The sequence below is a fragment of the Scyliorhinus torazame genome, chromosome 4 (genome assembly GCF_047496885.1).
Source record: "Scyliorhinus torazame isolate Kashiwa2021f chromosome 4, sScyTor2.1, whole genome shotgun sequence".
NCBI classification, from domain to species: Eukaryota; Metazoa; Chordata; class Chondrichthyes; order Carcharhiniformes; family Scyliorhinidae; genus Scyliorhinus; species Scyliorhinus torazame.
In genome coordinates, this window is record NC_092710.1 from 357797933 (window position 1) to 357816656 (window position 18724).

Consider the following 18724-nt stretch of genomic DNA (forward strand, 5'->3'; position numbering starts at 1 on the left):
TTCTCCGGGGGTCCCGCGATGCTCTGGTTCCGCTGGGCCGGGATTCTCCGGGGCCTCCGCGATGCTCCGGCACCGCTGGGCCAGGATTTACCAGGATTCCCCGGGGCCTCCGCGATGCTCAGGCTCCGCTGGGCCGGGATTCTCCGGGGCCTCCGCAATGCTCCGGCTCCGCTGGGCGGGGATTCTCCGGGGACTCCGCGATGCTCCGGCTCCGCTGGGCCGGGATTCTCCGGGGGCGCCGCGATGCTCCGGCTCCGCTGGGCCGGGATTCTCCGGGGCCTCCGTGATGCTCTGGCTCCGCTGGGCCGGGATTCTCCGGGGGCCCCGCGATGCTCCGGCTCCGCTGGGCCGGGATTCTCCGGGGACTCCGCGATGCTCCGGCTCCGCTGGGCCGGGATTCTCCGGGGGCCCCGCGATGCTCCGGCTCCGCTGGGCCGGGATTCTCCGGGGCCTCCGTGATGCTCTGGCTCCGCTGGGCCGGGATTCTCCGGGGGCCCCGCGATGCTCCGGCTCCGCTGGGCCGGGATTCTCCGGGGACTCCGCGATGCTCCGGCTCCGCTGGGCCGGGATTCTCCGGGGGCCCCGCGATGCTCCGGCTCCGCTGGGCCGGGATTCTCCGGGGCCTCCGCGATGCTCCGGCTCCGCTGGGCCGGGATTCTCCGGGGCCTCCGCGATGCTCCGTCTCCGCTGGGCCGGGATTCTCCAGGATTCTCTGGGGCCCCCGCGATGCTCCGGCTCCGCTGGGCAGGGATTCTCCGGGGCCCCCGCGATGCCCCGGCTCTGCTGGGCCGGGATTCTCCGGGGCCTCCGCGATGCTCCGGCTCCACTGGGCCGGGGTTCTCCGGGGCCTCCGCGATGCTCCGGCTCCGCTGTGCCGGGATTCTCCAGGATTCTCCGGGGCCTCCGCGATGCTCCTGCTCCGCTGGGCAGGGATTCTCCGGGGCCCCCGCGATGCTCCGGCTCTGCTGGGCCGGGATTCTCCGGGGCCTCCGCGATGCTCCGGCTCCACTGGGCCGGGATTCTCCGGGGCCTCCGCGATGCTCCGGCTCCACTGGGCCGGGATTCTCCGGGGCCTCCGCGATGCTCTGGCTCCGCTGGGTCGGGATTCTCCGGGGCCTCCGCGATGCTCCGGCTCCGCTGGGCCGGGATTCTCCGGGGCCTCCGCGATGCTCCGGCTCCGCTGGGCCGGGATTCTCCGGGGCCTCCGCGATGCTCCGGCTTCGCTGGGCTGGGATTCTCCGGGGCCCCCGCGATGCTCCGGCTCCGCTGCGCTGGGATTCTCCGGGGCCTCCGCGATGCTCCTGCTCCGCTGGGCTGGGATTCTCCGGGGCCCCCGCGATGCTCCGGCTCCGCTGGGCCGGGATTCTCCGGGGCCTCCGCGATGCTCCGGCTCCGCTGGGCCTGGATTCTCCGGGGCCCCCGCGATGCTCCGGCTCTGCTGGGCCGGGATTCTCCGGGGGCTCCGCGATGCTCCGGCTCCACTGGACCGGGATTCTCCGGGGCCTCCGCGATGCTCCGGCTCCGCTGGGCCGGGATTCTCCAGGATTCTCCGGGGCCTCCGCGATGCTCCTGCTCCGCTGGGCAGGGATTCTCCGGGGCCCCCGCGATGCTCCGGCTCCACTGGGCCGGGATTCTCCGGGGCCTCCGCGATGCTCCTGCTCCGCTGGGCCGGGATTCTTCGGGGCCCCCGCGATGCTCCGGCTCCGCTGGGCCGGGATTCTCCGGGGCCTCCGCGATGCTCCGGCTCCACTGGGCCGCGATTCTCCGGGGCCTCCGCGATGCTCCGGCTTCGCTGGGCTGGGATTCTTCGGGGCCCCCGCGATGCTCCGGCTCCGCTGGGCCGGGATTCTCCGGGGCCTCCGCGATGCTCCGGCTCCACTGGGCCGGGATTCTCCGGGGCCTCCGCGATGCTCCGGCTTCGCTGGGCTGGGATTCTTCGGGGCCCCCGCGATGCTCCGGCTCCGCTGGGCCGGGATTCTCCAGGATTCTCCGGGGCCTCCGTGATGCTCTGGCTCCGCTGGGCAGGGATTCTCCGGGGGCCCCGCGATGCTCCGGCTCCGCTGGGCCGGGATTCTCCGGGGACTCCGCGATGCTCCGGCTCCGCTGGGCCGGGATTCTCCGGGGGCCCCGCGATGCTCCGGCTCCGCTGGGCCGGGATTCTCCGGGGCCTCCGCGATGCTCCGGCTCCGCTGGGCCGGGATTCTCCGGGGCCTCCGTGATGCTCTGGCTCCGTTGTCCGGGATTCTCCAGGATTCTCCGCGGCCTCTGCGATGCTCCGGCTCCGCTGGGCCGGGATTCCCCGGGGACTCCGTGATGCTCTGGCTCCGCTGGGCCGGGATTCTCCGGGGCCCCCGCGATGCTCCGGCTCCGCTGGGCCGAGATTCTCCAGGATTCTCTGGGGCCCCCGCGATGCTCCGGCTCCGCTGGGCAGGGATTCTCCGGGGCCCCCGCGATGCTCCGGCTCTGCTGGGCCGGGATTCTCCGGGGCCTCCGCGATGCTCCGGCTCCACTGGGCCGGGGTTCTCCGGGGCCTCCGCGATGCTCCGGCTCCGCTGGGCCGGGATTCTCCAGGATTCTCCGGGGCGTCCGCGATGCTCCTGCTCCGCTGGGCAGGGATTCTCCGGGGCCCCCGCGATGCTCCGGCTCTGCTGGGCCGGGATTCTCCGGGGCCTCCGCGATGCTCCGGCTCCACTGGGCCGGGATTCTCCGGGGCCCCCGCGATGCTCCGGCTCCGCTTGGCCGGGATTCTCCGGGGCCTCCGCGATGCTCTGGCTCCGCTGGGTCGGGATTCTCCGGGGCCTCCGCGATGCTCCGGCTCCGCTGGGCCGGGATTCTCCGGGGCCTCCGCGATGCTCCGGCTCCGCTGGGCCGGGATTCTCCGGGGCCTCCGCGATGCTCCGGCTTCGCTGGGCTGGGATTCTCCGGGGCCCCCGCGATGCTCTAGCTCCGCTGGGCCGGGATTCTCCGGGGCCTCCGCAATTCTCCGGCTTCGCTAGGCTGGGATTCTCCAGGGCCCCCGCGATGCTCCGGCTCCGCTGGGCCGGGATTCTCCGGGGCCTCCGCGATGCTCCGGCTCCGCTGGGCAGGGATTCTCCGGGGCCCCCGCGATGCTCCGGCTCTGCTGGGCCGGGATTCTCCAGGATTCTCCGGGGCCTCCGCGATGCTCCGGCTCCGCTGGGCCGGGATTCTCCAGGATTCTCCGGGGCCTCCGCGATGCTCCGGCTCCACTGGACCGGGATTCTCCGGGGCCTCCGCGATGCTCCGGCTCCGCTGGGCCGGGATTCTCCAGGATTCTCCGGGGCCTCCGCGATGCTCCTGCTCCGCTGGGCAGGGATTCTCCGGGGCCCCCGCGATGCTCCGGCTCCACTGGGCCGGGATTCTCCGGGGCCTCCGCGATGCTCCTGCTCCGCTGGGCCGGGATTCTTCGGGGCCCCCGCGATGCTCCGGCTCCGCTGGGCCGGGATTCTCCGGGGCCTCCGCGATGCTCCGGCTCCACTGGGCCGCGATTCTCCGGGGCCTCCGCGATGCTCCGGCTTCGCTGGGCTGGGATTCTTCGGGGCCCCCGCGATGCTCCGGCTCCGCTGGGCCGGGATTCTCCGGGGCCTCCGCGATGCTCCGGCTCCACTGGGCCGGGATTCTCCGGGGCCTCCGCGATGCTCCGGCTTCGCTGGGCTGGGATTCTTCGGGGCCCCCGCGATGCTCCGGCTCCGCTGGGCCGGGATTCTCCAGGATTCTCCGGGGCCTCCGTGATGCTCTGGCTCCGCTGGGCAGGGATTCTCCGGGGGCCCCGCGATGCTCCGGCTCCGCTGGGCCGGGATTCTCCGGGGACTCCGCGATGCTCCGGCTCCGCTGGGCCGGGATTCTCCGGGGGCCCCGCGATGCTCTGGCTCCGCTGGGCCGGGATTCTCCGGGGCCTCCGTGATGCTCTGGCTCCGTTGTCCGGGATTCTCCAGGATTCTCCGCGGCCTCTGCGATGCTCCGGCTCCGCTGGGCCGGGATTCCCCGGGGACTCCGTGATGCTCTGGCTCCGCTGGGCCGGGATTCTCCGGGGCCCCCGCGATGCTCCGGCTCCGCTGGGCCGAGATTCTCCAGGATTCTCTGGGGCCCCCGCGATGCTCCGGCTCCGCTGGGCAGGGATTCTCCGGGGCCCCCGCGATGCTCCGGCTCTGCTGGGCCGGGATTCTCCGGGGCCTCCGCGATGCTCCGGCTCCACTGGGCCGGGGTTCTCCGGGGCCTCCGCGATGCTCCGGCTCCGCTGGGCCGGGATTCTCCAGGATTCTCCGGGGCGTCCGCGATGCTCCTGCTCCGCTGGGCAGGGATTCTCCGGGGCCCCCGCGATGCTCCGGCTCTGCTGGGCCGGGATTCTCCGGGGCCTCCGCGATGCTCCGGCTCCACTGGGCCGGGATTCTCCGGGGCCCCCGCGATGCTCCGGCTCCGCTTGGCCGGGATTCTCCGGGGCCTCCGCGATGCTCTGGCTCCGCTGGGTCGGGATTCTCCGGGGCCTCCGCGATGCTCCGGCTCCGCTGGGCCGGGATTCTCCGGGGCCTCCGCGATGCTCCGGCTCCGCTGGGCCGGGATTCTCCGGGGCCTCCGCGATGCTCCGGCTTCGCTGGGCTGGGATTCTCCGGGGCCCCCGCGATGCTCTAGCTCCGCTGGGCCGGGATTCTCCGGGGCCTCCGCAATTCTCCGGCTTCGCTAGGCTGGGATTCTCCAGGGCCCCCGCGATGCTCCGGCTCCGCTGGGCCGGGATTCTCCAGGATTCTCCGGGGCCTCCGCGATGCTCCGGCTCCGCTGGGCAGGGATTCTCCGGGGCCCCCGCAATGCTCCGGCTCTGCTGGGCCGGGATTCTCCGGGGCCTCCGCGATGCTCCGGCTCCGCTGGGCCGGGATTCTCCGGGGCCTCCGCGATGCTCCGGCTTCGCTGGGCTGGGATTCTCCGGGGCCCCCGCGATGCTCTAGCTCCGCTGGGCCGGGATTCTCCGGGGCCTCCGCAATTCTCCGGCTTCGCTAGGCTGGGATTCTCCAGGGCCCCCGCGATGCTCCGGCTCCGCTGGGCCGGGATTCTCCGGGGCCTCCGCGATGCTCCGGCTCCGCTGGGCAGGGATTCTCCGGGGCCCCCGCGATGCTCCGGCTCCGCTGGGCCGGGATTCTCCGGGGCCTCCGCGATGCTCCGGCTCCGCTGGGCCGGGATTCTCCGGGGCCTCCGCGATGCTCCGGCTCCACTGGACCGGGATTCTCCGGGGCCTCCGCGATGCTCCGGCTCCGCTGGGCCGGGATTCTCCAGGATTCTCCGGGGCCTCCGCGATGCTCCTGCTCCGCTGGGCAGGGATTCTCCGGGGCCCCCGCGATGCTCCGGCTCCACTGGGCCGGGATTCTCCGGGGCCTCCGCGATGCTCCTGCTCCGCTGGGCCGGGATTCTTCGGGGCCCCCGCGATGCTCCGGCTCCGCTGGGCCGGGATTCTCCGGGGCCTCCGCGATGCTCCGGCTCCACTGGGCCGCGATTCTCCGGGGCCTCCGCGATGCTCCGGCTTCGCTGGGCTGGGATTCTTCGGGGCCCCCGCGATGCTCCGGCTCCGCTGGGCCGGGATTCTCCGGGGCCTCCGCGATGCTCCGGCTCCACTGGGCCGGGATTCTCCGGGGCCTCCGCGATGCTCCGGCTTCGCTGGGCTGGGATTCTTCGGGGCCCCCGCGATGCTCCGGCTCCGCTGGGCCGGGATTCTCCAGGATTCTCCGGGGCCTCCGTGATGCTCTGGCTCCGCTGGGCAGGGATTCTCCGGGGGCCCCGCGATGCTCCGGCTCCGCTGGGCCGGGATTCTCCGGGGACTCCGCGATGCTCCGGCTCCGCTGGGCCGGGATTCTCCGGGGGCCCCGCGATGCTCCGGCTCCGCTGGGCCGGGATTCTCCGGGGCCTCCGCGATGCTCCGGCTCCGCTGGGCCGGGATTCTCCGGGGCCTCCGTGATGCTCTGGCTCCGTTGTCCGGGATTCTCCAGGATTCTCCGCGGCCTCTGCGATGCTCCGGCTCCGCTGGGCCGGGATTCCCCGGGGACTCCGTGATGCTCTGGCTCCGCTGGGCCGGGATTCTCCGGGGCCCCCGCGATGCTCCGGCTCCGCTGGGCCGAGATTCTCCAGGATTCTCTGGGGCCCCCGCGATGCTCCGGCTCCGCTGGGCAGGGATTCTCCGGGGCCCCCGCGATGCTCCGGCTCTGCTGGGCCGGGATTCTCCGGGGCCTCCGCGATGCTCCGGCTCCACTGGGCCGGGGTTCTCCGGGGCCTCCGCGATGCTCCGGCTCCGCTGGGCCGGGATTCTCCAGGATTCTCCGGGGCGTCCGCGATGCTCCTGCTCCGCTGGGCAGGGATTCTCCGGGGCCCCCGCGATGCTCCGGCTCTGCTGGGCCGGGATTCTCCGGGGCCTCCGCGATGCTCCGGCTCCACTGGGCCGGGATTCTCCGGGGCCCCCGCGATGCTCCGGCTCCGCTTGGCCGGGATTCTCCGGGGCCTCCGCGATGCTCTGGCTCCGCTGGGTCGGGATTCTCCGGGGCCTCCGCGATGCTCCGGCTCCGCTGGGCCGGGATTCTCCGGGGCCTCCGCGATGCTCCGGCTCCGCTGGGCCGGGATTCTCCGGGGCCTCCGCGATGCTCCGGCTTCGCTGGGCTGGGATTCTCCGGGGCCCCCGCGATGCTCTAGCTCCGCTGGGCCGGGATTCTCCGGGGCCTCCGCAATTCTCCGGCTTCGCTAGGCTGGGATTCTCCAGGGCCCCCGCGATGCTCCGGCTCCGCTGGGCCGGGATTCTCCAGGATTCTCCGGGGCCTCCGCGATGCTCCGGCTCCGCTGGGCAGGGATTCTCCGGGGCCCCCGCAATGCTCCGGCTCTGCTGGGCCGGGATTCTCCGGGGCCTCCGCGATGCTCCGGCTCCACTGGGCCCGGATTCTCCGGGGCCTCCGCGATGCTCCGGCTCCTCTGGGCAGGGATTCTCCGGGGCCCCCGCGATGCTCCGGCTCCGCTGCGCCGGGACTCTCCGGGGCCTCCGCGATGCTCCGGCTTCGCTGGGCTGGGATTCTCCGGGGCCCCCGCGATGCTCCGGCTCCGCTGGGCCGGGATTCTCCGGGGCCTCCGCGATGATCCGGCTTCGCTGGGCTGGGATTCTCCGGGGCCCCCGCGATGCTCCGGCTCCGCTGGGCCGGGATTCTCCAGGATTCTCCGGGGCCTCCGCGATGCTCCGGCTCTGCTGGGCAGGGATTCTCCGGGGCCCCCGCAATGCTCCGGCTCCGCTGGGCCTGGATTCTCCGGGGCCCCCGCGAAGCTCCGGCTCTGCTGGGCCGGGATTCTCCGGGGCCTCCGCGATGCTCCGGCTCCACTGGGCCGGGATTCTCCGGGGCCTCCGCGATGCTCCGGCTCCACTGGGCCGGGATTCTCCGGGGCCTCCGCGATGCTCCGGCTTCGCTGGGCTGGGATTCATCGGGGCCCCCGCGATGCTCCGGCTCCGCTGGGCCGGGATTCTCCAGGATTCTCCGGGGCCTCCGCGATGCACCGGCTCTGCTGGGCAGGGATTCTCCGGGGCCCCCGCGATGCTCCGGCTCCGCTGGGCCGGGATTCTCCGGGGACTCCGCGATGCTCCGGCTCCGCTGGGCCGGGATTCTCCGGGGGCCCCGCGATGCTCCGGCTCCGCTGGGCCGGGATTCTCCGGGGCCTCCGTGATGCTCTGGCTCCGCTGGGCCGGGATTCTCCGGGGGCCCCGCGATGCTCCGGCTCCGCTGGACCGGGATTCTCCGGGGCCCCCGCGATGCTCCGGCTCCGCTGGGCCGGGATACTCCGGGGACTCCGCGATGCTCCGGCTCCGCTGGGCCGGGATTCTCCGGGGGCCCCGCGATGCTCCGGCTCCGCTGGGCCGGGACTCTCCGGGGCCTCCGCGATGCTCCGGCTCCGTTGTCCGGGATTCTCCAGGATTCTCCGCGGCCACCGTGATGCTCCGGCTCCGCTGGGCCGGGATTCTCCGGGGCCTCCGCGATGCTCCGGCTCCGCTGGGCCGGGATTCTCCAGGGCCCCGCGATGCTCCGGCTCCGCTGGGCCGGGATTCTCCGGGGCCTCCGCGATGCTCTGGCTCCGCTGGGCCGGGATTCTCCGGGGCCATGCGATGCTCTGGCTCCTCTGGGCAGGGATTCTCCGGGGCCCCCGCGATGCTCCGGCTCCGCTGGGCCGGGATTCTCCGGGGCCTCCGCGATGCTCCGGCTTCGCTGGGCTGGGATTCTCCGGGGCCCCCGCGATGCTCCGGCTCCGCTGGGCCGGGATTCTCCGGGACCTCCGCGATGCTCCGGCTCCGCTGGGCCGGGATTCTCCAGTATTCTCCAGGGCCTCCGCGATGCTCCGGCTCCGCTGGGCAGGTATTCTCCGGGGCCCCCGCGATGCTCCGGCTCCGCTGGGCAGGGATTCTCCGGGGCCCCCGCGATGCTCCGGCTCTGCTGGGCCGGGATTCTCCGGGGCCCCCGCGATGCTCCGGCTCCGCTGGGCCGGGATTCCCCGGGGCCTCCGCGATGCTCCGGCTCCGCTGGGCCGGGATTCTCCAGGATTCTCCGGGGCCCCCGCGATGCTCCGGCTCCGCTGGGCAGGGATTCTCCGGGGCCCCCGCGATGCTCCGGCTCCGCTGGGCCGGGATTCTCCGGGGCATCCGCGATGCTCCTGGTCCGCTGGGCCGGGATTCTCCAGGATTCTCCAGGGCCCCCGCGATGCTCCGGCTCCGCTGGGCAGGGATTCTCCGGGGCCCCCGCGATGCTCCGGCTCTGCTGGGCCGGGATTCTCCGGGGCCTCCGCGATGCTCCGGCTCCACTGTGCCGGGATTCTCCGGGGCCTCCGCGATGCTCCGGCTCCGCTGGGCCGGGATTCTCCAGGATTCTCCGGGGCCTCCGCGATGCTCCTGCTCCGCTGGGCAGGGATTCTCCGGGGCCCCAGCGATGCTCCGGCTCTGCTGGGCCGGGATTCTCCGGGGCCTCCGCGATGCTCCGGCTCCACTGGGCCGGGATTCTCCGGGGCCTCCGCGATGCTCCGGCTCCACTGGGCCGGGATTCTCCGGGGCCTCCGCGATGCCCTGGCTCCGCTGGGCCGGGATTCTCCGGGGCCACGCGATGCTCCGGCTCCTCTGGGCAGGGATTCTCCGGGGCCCCCGCGATGCTCCGGCTCCGCTGGGCCGGGATTCTCCGGGGCCTCCGCGATGCTCCGGCTTCGCTGGGCTGGGATTCTCCGGGGCCCCCGCGATGCTCCGGCTCCGCTGGGCCGGGATTCTCCAGGATTCTCCTGGGCCTCCGCGATGCTCCGGCTCCGCTGGGCAGGGATTCTCCGGGGCCCCCGCAATGCTCCGGCTCTGCTGGGCCGGGATTCTCCAGGGCCTCCGCGATGCTCCGGCTCCACTGGGCCCGGATTCTCCGGGGCCTCCGCGATGCTCCGTCTCCTCTGGGCAGGGATTCTCCGGGGCCCCCGCGATGCTCCGGCTCTGCTGGGCCGGGATTCTCCGGGGCCTCCGCGATGCTCCGGCTCCGCTCGGCCGGGACTCTCCGGGGCCCCCGCGATGCTCCGGCTCTGCTGGGCCGGGATTCTCCGGGGCCTCCGCGATGCTCCGGCTCCGCTGGGCCGGGATTCTCCGGGGCCTCCGCGATGCTCCGGCTTCGCTGGGCTGGGATTCTCCGGGGCCCCCGCGATGCTCCGGCTCCGCTGGGCCGGGATTCTCCGGGGCCTCCGCGATGCTCCGGCTTCGCTGGGCTGGTATTCTCCGGGGCCCCCGCGATGCTCCGGCTCCGCTGGGCCGGGATTCTCCAGGATTCTCCGGGGCCTCCGCGATGCTCCGGCTCCGCTGGGCAGGGATTCTCCGGGGCCCCCGCAATGCTCCGGCTCCGCTGGGCCTGGATTCTCCGGGGCCCCCGCGATGCTCCGGCTCTGCTTGGCCGGGATTCTCCGGGGCCTCCGCGATGCTCCGGCTCCACTGGGCCGGGATTCTCCGGGGCCTCCGCGATGCTCCGGCTCCGCTGGGCCGGGATTCTCCAGGATTCTCCGGGGCCCCCGCGATGCTCCGGTTCCGCTGGGCAGGGATTCTCCGGGGCCTCCGCGATGCTCCGGCTCCGCTGGGCTGGGATTCTCCGGGGCCCCCGCGATGCTCCGGCTCCGCTGGGCCGGGATTCTCCGGGGCCTCCGCGATGCTCCGGCTCCGCTGGGCCGGGATTCTCCAGGATTCTCCGGGGCCCCTGCGATGCTCCGGCTCCGCTGGGCAGGGATTCTCCGGGGCCCCCGCGATGCTCCGGCTCTGCTGGGCCGGGATTCTCCGGGGCCTCTGTGATGCTCCGGCTCCGCTGGGCTGGGATTCTCCGGGGCCTCCGCGATGCTCCGGCTCCGCTGGGCAGGGATTCTCCAGGGCCCCGCGATGCTCCGGCTCCGCTGGGCCGGGATTCTCCGGGGCCTCCGCGATGCTCTGGCTCCGCTGGGCCGGGATTCTCCGGGGCCCCGCGATGCTCCGGCTCCGCTGGGCCGGGATTCTCCGGGGCCCCCGCGATGCTCTGGCTCCTCTGGGCAGGGATTCTCCGGGGCCCCCGCGATGCTCCGGCTCCGCTGGGCCGTGATTCTCCGCGGCCTCCGCGATGCTCCGGCTTCGCTGGGCTGGGATTCTCCGGGGCCCCCGCGATGCTCCGGCTCCGCTGGGCCGGGATTCTGCGGGGCCTCCGCGATGCTCCGGCTCCGCTGGGCCGGGATTCTCCAGGATTCTCCGGGGCCTCCGCGATGCTCCGGCTCCGCTGGGCAGGGGTTCTCCGGGGCCCCCGCGATGCTCCGGCTCTGCTGGGCCGGGATTCTCCGGGGCCTCCGCGATGCTCCGGCTTCGCTGGGCGGGGATTCTCCGGGGCATCCGCGATGCTCCGGCTCCGCTGGGCCGGGATTCTCCAGGATTCTCCGGGGCCCCCGCGATGCTCCGGCTCCGCTGGGCAGGGATTCTCCGGGGCCCCCGCGATGCTCCGGCTCTGCTGGGCCGGGATTCTCCGGGGCCTCCGCGATGCTCCGGCTCCGCTGGGCCGGGATTCTCCAGGATTCTCCGGGGCCTCCGCGATGCTCCTGCTCCGCTGGGCAGGGATTCTCCGGGGCCCCCGCGATGCTCCGGCTCTGCTGGGCCGGGATTCTCAGGGGCCTCCGCGATGCTCCGGCTCCACTGGGCCGGGATTCTCCGGGGCCTCCGCGATGCTCCGGCTCCACTGGGCCGGGATTCTCCGGGGCCTCCGCGATGCTCTGGCTCCGCTGGGCCGGGATTCTCCGGGGCCACGCGATGCTCCGGCTCCTCTGGGCAGGGATTCTCCGGGGCCCCCGCGATGCTCCGGCTCCGCTGGGCCGGGATTCTCCGGGGCCTCCGCGATGCTCCGGCTTCGCTGGGCTGGGATTCTCCGGGGCCCCCGCGATGCTCCGGCTCCGCTGGGCCGGGATTCTCCGGGGCCTCCGCGATGCTCCGGCTTCGCTGGGCTGGGATTCTCCGGGGCCCCCGCGATGCTCCGGCTCCGCTGGGCCGGGATTCTCCAGGATTCTCCGGGGCCTCCGCGATGCTCCGGCTCCGCTGGGCCTGGATTCTCCGGGGCCCCCGCGATGCTCCGGCTCTGCTGGGCCGGGATTCTCCGGGGCCTCCGCGATGCTCCGGCTCCACTGGGCCGGGATTCTCCGGGGCCTCCGCGATGCTCCGGCTCCGCTGGGCCGGGGTTCTCCAGGATTCTCCGGGGCCTCCGCGATGCTCCTGCTCCGCTGGGCAGGGATTCTCCGGGGCCCCCGCGATGCTCCGGCTCAGCTGGGCCGGGATTCTCCGGGGCCTCCGCGATGCTCCGGCTCCACTGGGCCGGGATTCTCCGGGGCCTCCTCGATGATCCGGCTTCGCTGGGCTGGGATTCTTCGGGGCCCCCGCGATGCTCCGGCTCTGCTGGGCTGGGATTCTCCGGGGCCCCCGCGATGCTCCGGCTCCGCTGGGCCGGGATTCTCTGGGGCCTCCGCGATGCTCCGGCTCCGCTGGGCCGGGATTCACCAGGATTCTCCAGGCCTCCGCGATGCTCCGGCTCCGCTGGGCCGGGATTCTCCGGGGCCTCCGCGATGCTCCGGCTCCGCTGGGCCGGGATTCTCCAGGATTCTCCGGCTCCGCTGGGCCGGGATTCACCAGGATTCCCCGGGGACTCCGCGATGCTCCTGCTCCGCTGGGCCGGGATTCTCCGGGGCCTCCGCGATGCTCTGGCTCCATTGTCCGGGATTCTCCAGGATTCTCCGGGGCCCCCGCGAAGCTCCGGCTCCTCTGGGCCGGGATTCTCCGGGGCCCCCGCGATGCTTCGGCTCCGCTGGGCCGGGATTCTCCGGGGCCTCCGCGATGCTCCGGCTCCGCTGGGCCGGGATTCTCCGGGGCCCCCGCGATGCTCCGGCTCTGCTGGGCCGGGATTCTCCGGGGCCTCCGCGATGCTCCGGCTTCGCTGGGCTGGGATTCTCCGGGGCCCCCGCGATGCTCCGGCTCCGCTGGGCCGGGATTCTCCGGGGCCTCCGCGATGCTCCGGCTCCGCTGGGCCGGGATTCTCCAGGATTCTCCGGGGCCCCCGCGATGCTCCGGCTCCGCTGGGCAGGGATTCTCCGGGGCCCCCGCGATGCTCCGGCTCTGCTGGGCCGGGATTCTCCAGGGCCTCCGCGATGCTCCGGCTCCACTGGGCCGGGATTCTCCGGGGCCTCCGCGATGCTCCGGCTCCGCTGGGCCGGGATTCTCCAGGATTCTCCGGGGCCTCCGCGATGCTCCTGCTCCGCTGGGCAGGGATTCTCCGGGGCCCCCGCGATGCTCCGGCTCTGCTGGGCCGGGATTCTCCGGGGCCTCCGCGATGCTCCGGCTCCACTGGGCCGGGATTCTCCGGGGCCTCCGCGATGCTCCGGCTCCACTGGGCCGGGATTCTCCGGGGCCTCCGCGATGCTCTGGCTCCGCTGGGCCGGGATTCTCCGGGGCCACGCGATGCTCCGGCTCCTCTGGGCAGGGATTCTCCGGGGCCCCCGCGATGCTCCGGCTCCGCTGGGCCGGGATTCTCCGGGGCCTCCGCGATGCTCCGGCTTCGCTGGGCTGGGATTCTCCGGGGCCCCCGCGATGCTCCGGCTCCGCTGGGCCGGGATTCTCCGGGGCCTCCGCGATGCTCCGGCTTCGCTGGGCTGGGATTCTCCGGGGCCCCCGCGATGCTCCGGCTCAGCTGGGCCGGGATTCTCCAGGATTCTCCGGGGCCTCCGCGATGCTCCGGCTCCGCTGGGCAGGGATTCTCCGGGGCCCTCGCAATGCTCCGGCTCTGCTGGGCCGGGATTCTCCGGGGCCTCCGCGATGCTCCGGCTCCACTGGGCCCGGATTCTCCGGGGCCTCCGCGATGCTCCGGCTCCGCTGGGCAGGGATTCTCCGGGGCCTCCGCGATGCTCCGGCTCCGCTGGGCCGGGATTCTCCGGGGCCTCCGCGATGCTCCGGCTTCGCTGGGCTGGGATTCTCTGGGGCCCCCGCGATGCTCCGGCTCCGCTGGGCCGGGATTCTCCGGGGCCTCCGCGATGCTCCGGCTTCGCTGGGCTGGGATTCTCCGGGGCCCCCGCGATGCTCCGGCTCCGCTGGGCCGGGATTCTCCAGGATTCTCCGGGGCCTCCGCGATGCTCCGGCTCCACTGGGCGGGGATTCTCCGGGGCCTCCGCGATGCTCCGGCTCCGCTGGGCCGGGATTCTCCAGGATTCTCCGGGGCCCCCGCGATGCTCCGGCTCCGCTGGGCAGGGATTCTCCGGGGCCTCCGCGATGCTCCGGCTCCGCTGGGCCGGGATTCTCCAGGATTCTCCGGGGCCTCCGCGATGCTCCGGCTCCGCTGGGCAGGGATTCTCCGGGGCCCCCGCGACGCTCCGGCTCTGCTGGGCCGGGATTCTCCGGGGCCTCCGCGATGCTCCGGCTTCGCTGGGCTGGGATTCTCCGGGGCCCCCGCGATGCTCCGGCTCCGCTGGGCCGGGATTCTCCGGGGCCTCCGCGATGCTCCGGCTCCGCTGGGCCCGGATTCTCCAGGATTCTCCGGGGCCCCTGCGATGCTCCGGCTCCGCTGGGCAGGGATTCTCCGGGGCCCCCGCAATGCTCCTGCTCCGCTGGGCCGGGATTCTCCGGGGCCTCCGCGATGCTCCGGCTCTGCTGGGCCGGGATTCTCCGGGGCCCCCGCGATGCTCCGGCTCTGCTGGGCCGGGATTCTCCGGGGCCTCTGTGATGCTCCGGCTCCGCTGGGCTGGGATTCTCCGGGGCCTCCGCGATGCTCCGGCTCCGCTGGGCAGGGATTCTCCAGGGCCCCGCGATGCTCCGGCTCCGCTGGGCCGGGATTCTCCGGGGCCTCCGCGATGCTCCGGCTCCGCTGGGCAGGGATTCTCCAGGGCCCCGCGATGCTCCGGCTCCTCTGGACAGGGATTCTCCGGGGCCCCCGCGATGCTCCGGCTCCGCTGGGCCGTGATTCTCCGCGGCCTCCGCGATGCTCCGGCTTCGCTGGGCTGGGATTCTCCGGTGCCCCCGCGATGCTCCGGCTCCGCTGGGCCGGGATTCTCCAGGATTCTCCGGGGCCCCCGCGATGCTCCGGCTCCGCTGGGCAGGGATTCTCCGGGGCCCCCGCGATGCTCCGGCTCCGCTGGGCCGGGATTCTCCGGGGCCTCCGCGATGCTCCGGCTCCACTGGGCCGGGATTCTCCGGGGCCTCCGCGATGCTCCGGCTCCGCTGGGCCGGGATTCTCCAGGATTCTCCGGGGCCTCCGCGATGCTCCTGCTCCGCTGGGCAGGGATTCTCCGGGGCCCCCGCGATGCTCCGGCTCTGCTGGGCCGGGATTCTCCGGGGCCTCCGCGATGCTCCGGCTCCACTGGGCCGGGATTCTCCGGGGCCTCCGCGATGCTCCGGCTCCACTGGGCCGGGATTCTCCGGGGCCTCCGCGATGCTCTGGCTCCGCTGGGCCGGGATTCTCCGGGGCCACGCGATGCTCCGGCTCCTCTGGGCAGGGATTCTCCGGGGCCCCCGCGATGCTCCGGCTCCGCTGGGCCGGGATTCTCCGGGGCCTCCGCGATGCTCCGGCTTCGCTGGGCTGGGATTCTCCGGGGCCCCCGCGATGCTCCGGCTCCGCTGGGCCGGGATTCTCCGGGACCTCCGCGATGCTCCGGCTTCGCTGGGCTGGGATTCTCCGGGGCCCCCGCGATGCTCCGGCTCCGCTGGGCCGGGATTCTCCAGGATTCTCCGGGGCCTCCGCGATGCTCCGGCTCCGCTGGGCAGGGATTCTCCGGGGCCTCCGCGATGCTCCGGCTCCACTGGGCCCGGATTCTCCGGGGCCTCCATGATGCTCCGGCTTCGCTGGGCTGGGATTCTCCGGGGCCCCCGCGATGCTCCGGCTCCGCTGGGCCGGGATTCTCCAGGATTCTCCGGGGCCTCCGCGATGCTCCGGCTCCGCTGGGCAGGGATTCTCCGGGGCCCCCGCAATGCTCCGGCTCCGCTGGGCCTGGATTCTCCGGGGCCCCCGCGATACTCCGGCTCTGCTGGGCTGGGATTCTCCGGGGCCCCCGCGATGCTCCGGCTCCGCTGGGCCGGGATTCTCCAGGATTCTCCGGGGCCTCCGCGATGCTCCGGCTCCGCTGGGCAGGGATTCTCCGGGGCCTCCGCGATGCTCCGGCTCCACTGGGCCCGGATTCTCCGGGGCCTCCATGATGCTCCGGCTTCGCTGGGCTGGGATTCTCCGGGGCCCCCGCGATGCTCCGGCTCCGCTGGGCCGGGATTCTCCAGGATTCTCCGGGGCCTCCGCGATGCTCCGGCTCCGCTGGGCAGGGATTCTCCGGGGCCCCCGCAATGCTCCGGCTCCGCTGGGCCTGGATTCTCCGGGGCCCCCGCGATGCTCCGGCTCTGCTGGGCCGGGATTCTCCGGGGCCCCCGCAATGCTCCGGCTCCGCTGGGCCTGGATTCTCCGGGGCCCCCGCGATGCTCCGGCTCTGCTGGGCCGGGATTCTCCGGGGCCTCCGCGATGCTCCGGCTCCACTGGGCCGGGATTCTCCGGGGCCTCCGCGATGCTCCGGCTCAGCTGGGCCGGGATTCTCCGGGGCCTCCGCGATGCTCCGGCTCCACTGGGCCGGGATTCTCCGGGGCCTCCGCGATGATCCGGCTTCGCTGGGCTGGGATTCTTCGGGGCCCCCGCGATGCTCCGGCTCTGCTGGGCAGGGATTCTCCAGGATTCTCCGGGGCCTCCGCGATGCTCCGGCTCTGCTGGGCTGGGATTCTCCGGGGCCCCCGCGATGCTCCGGCTCCGCTGGGCCGGGATTCTCTGGGGCCTCCGCGATGCTCCGGCTCCGCTGGGCCGGGATTCACCAGGATTCTCCAGGCCTCCGCGATGCTCCGGCTCCGCTGGGCCGGGATTCTCCGGGGCCTCCGCGATGCTCCGGCTCCGCTGGGCCGGGATTCTCCAGGATTCTCCGGCTCCACTGGGCCGGGATTCACCAGGATTCTCCGGGGCCTCCGCGATGCTCCTGCTCCGCTGGGCAGGGATTCTCCGGGGCCCCCGCGATGCTCCGGCTCTGCTGGGCCGGGATTCTCCGGGGCCTCCGCGATGCTCCGGCTCCACTGGGCCGGGATTCTCCGGGGCCTCCGCGATGCTCCGGCTCCACTGGGCCGGGATTCTCCGGGGCCTCCGCGATGCTCTGGCTCCGCTGGGCCTGGATTCTCCGGGGCCACGCGATGCTCCGGCTCCTCTGGGCAGGGATTCTCCGGGGCCCCCGCGATGCTCCGGCTCCGCTGGGCCGGGATTCTCCGGGGCCTCCGCGATGCTCCGGCTTCGCTGGACTGGGATTCTCCGGGGCCCCCGCGATGCTCCGGCTCCGCTGGGCCGGGATTCTCCGGGGCCTCCGCGATGCTCCGGCTTCGCTGGGCTGGGATTCTCCGGGGCCCCCGCGATGCTCCGGCTCCGCTGGGCCGGGATTCTCCAGGATTCTCCGGGGCCTCCGCGATGCTCCGGCTCCGCTGGGCAGGGATTCTCCGGGGCCTCCGCAATGCTCCGGCTCTGCTGGGCCGGGATTCTCCGGGGCCTCCGCGATGCTCCGGCTCCACTGGGCCCGGATTCTCCGGGGCCTCCGCGATGCTCCGGCTCCTCTGGGCAGGGATTCTCCGGGGCCTCCGCGATGCTCCGGCTCCGCTGGGCCGGGATTCTCCGGGGCCTCCGCGATGCTCCGGCTTCGCTGGGCTGGGATTCTCTGGGGCCCCCGCGATGCTCCGGCTCCGCTGGGCCGGGATTCTCCGGGGCCTCCGCGATGCTCCGGCTTCGCTGGGCTGGGATTCTCCGGGGCCCCCGCGATGCTCCGGCTCCGCTGGGCCGGGATTCTCCAGGATTCTCCGGGGCCCCCGCGATGCTCCGGCTCCGCTGGGCAGGGATTCTCCGGGGCCCCCGCGATGTTGCGGCTCTGCTGGGCCGGGATTCTCCGGGGCCTCCGCGATGCTCCGGCTCCACTGGACCGGGATTCTCCGGGGCCTCCGCGATGCTCCCGCTCCGCTGGGCCGGGATTCTCCAGGATTCTCCGGGGCCTCCGCGATGCTCCTGCTCCGCTGGGCAGGGATTCTCCGGGGCCCCCGCGATGCTCCGGCTCAGCTGGGCCGGGATTCTCCGGGGCCTCCGCGATGCTCCGGCTCCACTGGGCCGGGATTCTTCGGGGCCTCCGCGATGCTCCGGCTTCGCTGGGCTGGGATTCTTCGGGGCCCCCGCGATGCTCCGGCTCTGCTGGGCAGGGATTCTCCAGGATTCTCCGGGGCCTCCGCGATGCTCCGGCTCTGCTGGGCAGGGATTCTCCGGGGCCCCCGCGATGCTCCGGCTCCGCTGGGCCGGGATTCTCTGGGGCCTCCGCGATGCTCCGGCTCCGCTGGGCCGGGATTCACCAGGATTCTCCAGGCCTCCGCGATGCTCCGGCTCCGCTGGGCCGGGATTCTCCGGGGCCTCCGCGATGCTCTGGCTCCGCTGGGCCGGGATTCTCCGGGGCCTCCGCGATGCTCCGGCTCCGCTGGGCCGGGTTTCTGCAGGATTCTCCGGGGCCTCCGCGATGCTCCGGCTCCGCTGGGCCGGGATTCTCCGGGGCCTCCGCGATGCTCCGGCTCCGCTGGGCCGGGATTCACCAGGATTCTCCGGGGCCTCCGCGATGCTCCGGCTCCGCTGGGCCGGGATTCTCCGGGGCCTCCGCGATGCTCCGGCTCCGCTGGGCCGGGATTCTCCGGGGCCCCGCGATGCTCCGGCTCCGCTGGGCCGGGATTCTCCGGGGCCTCCGCGATGCTCCGGCTCCGCTGGGCCGGGATTCTCCGGGGCCTCCGCGATGCTCCGTCTCCGCTGGGCCGGGATTCTCCGGGGCCTCCGCGATGCTCCGTCTCCGCTGGACCGGGATTCTCCGGGGTCCCGCGATGCTCCGGCTCCGCTGGGCCGGGATTCTCCGGGGCCCCCGCGATGCTCCGGCTCCGCTGGGCCGGGATTCTCCGGGGCCTCCGCGATGCTCCAGCTCCGCTGGGCCGGGATTCTCCGGGGCCCCCGCGATGCTCCGGCTCCGCTGGGCCGGGATTCTCCGGGGCCTCCGCGATGCTCCAGCTCCGCTGGGCCGGGATTCTCCGGGGCCTCAGTGATGGGCTGTGGGTGGTGACAGGTGTGGGGGGGGGGGGGGGGGGGGGAGATGCCTGCCAGTCCCGGTGGGGGGGTGATGGGGGTGACCA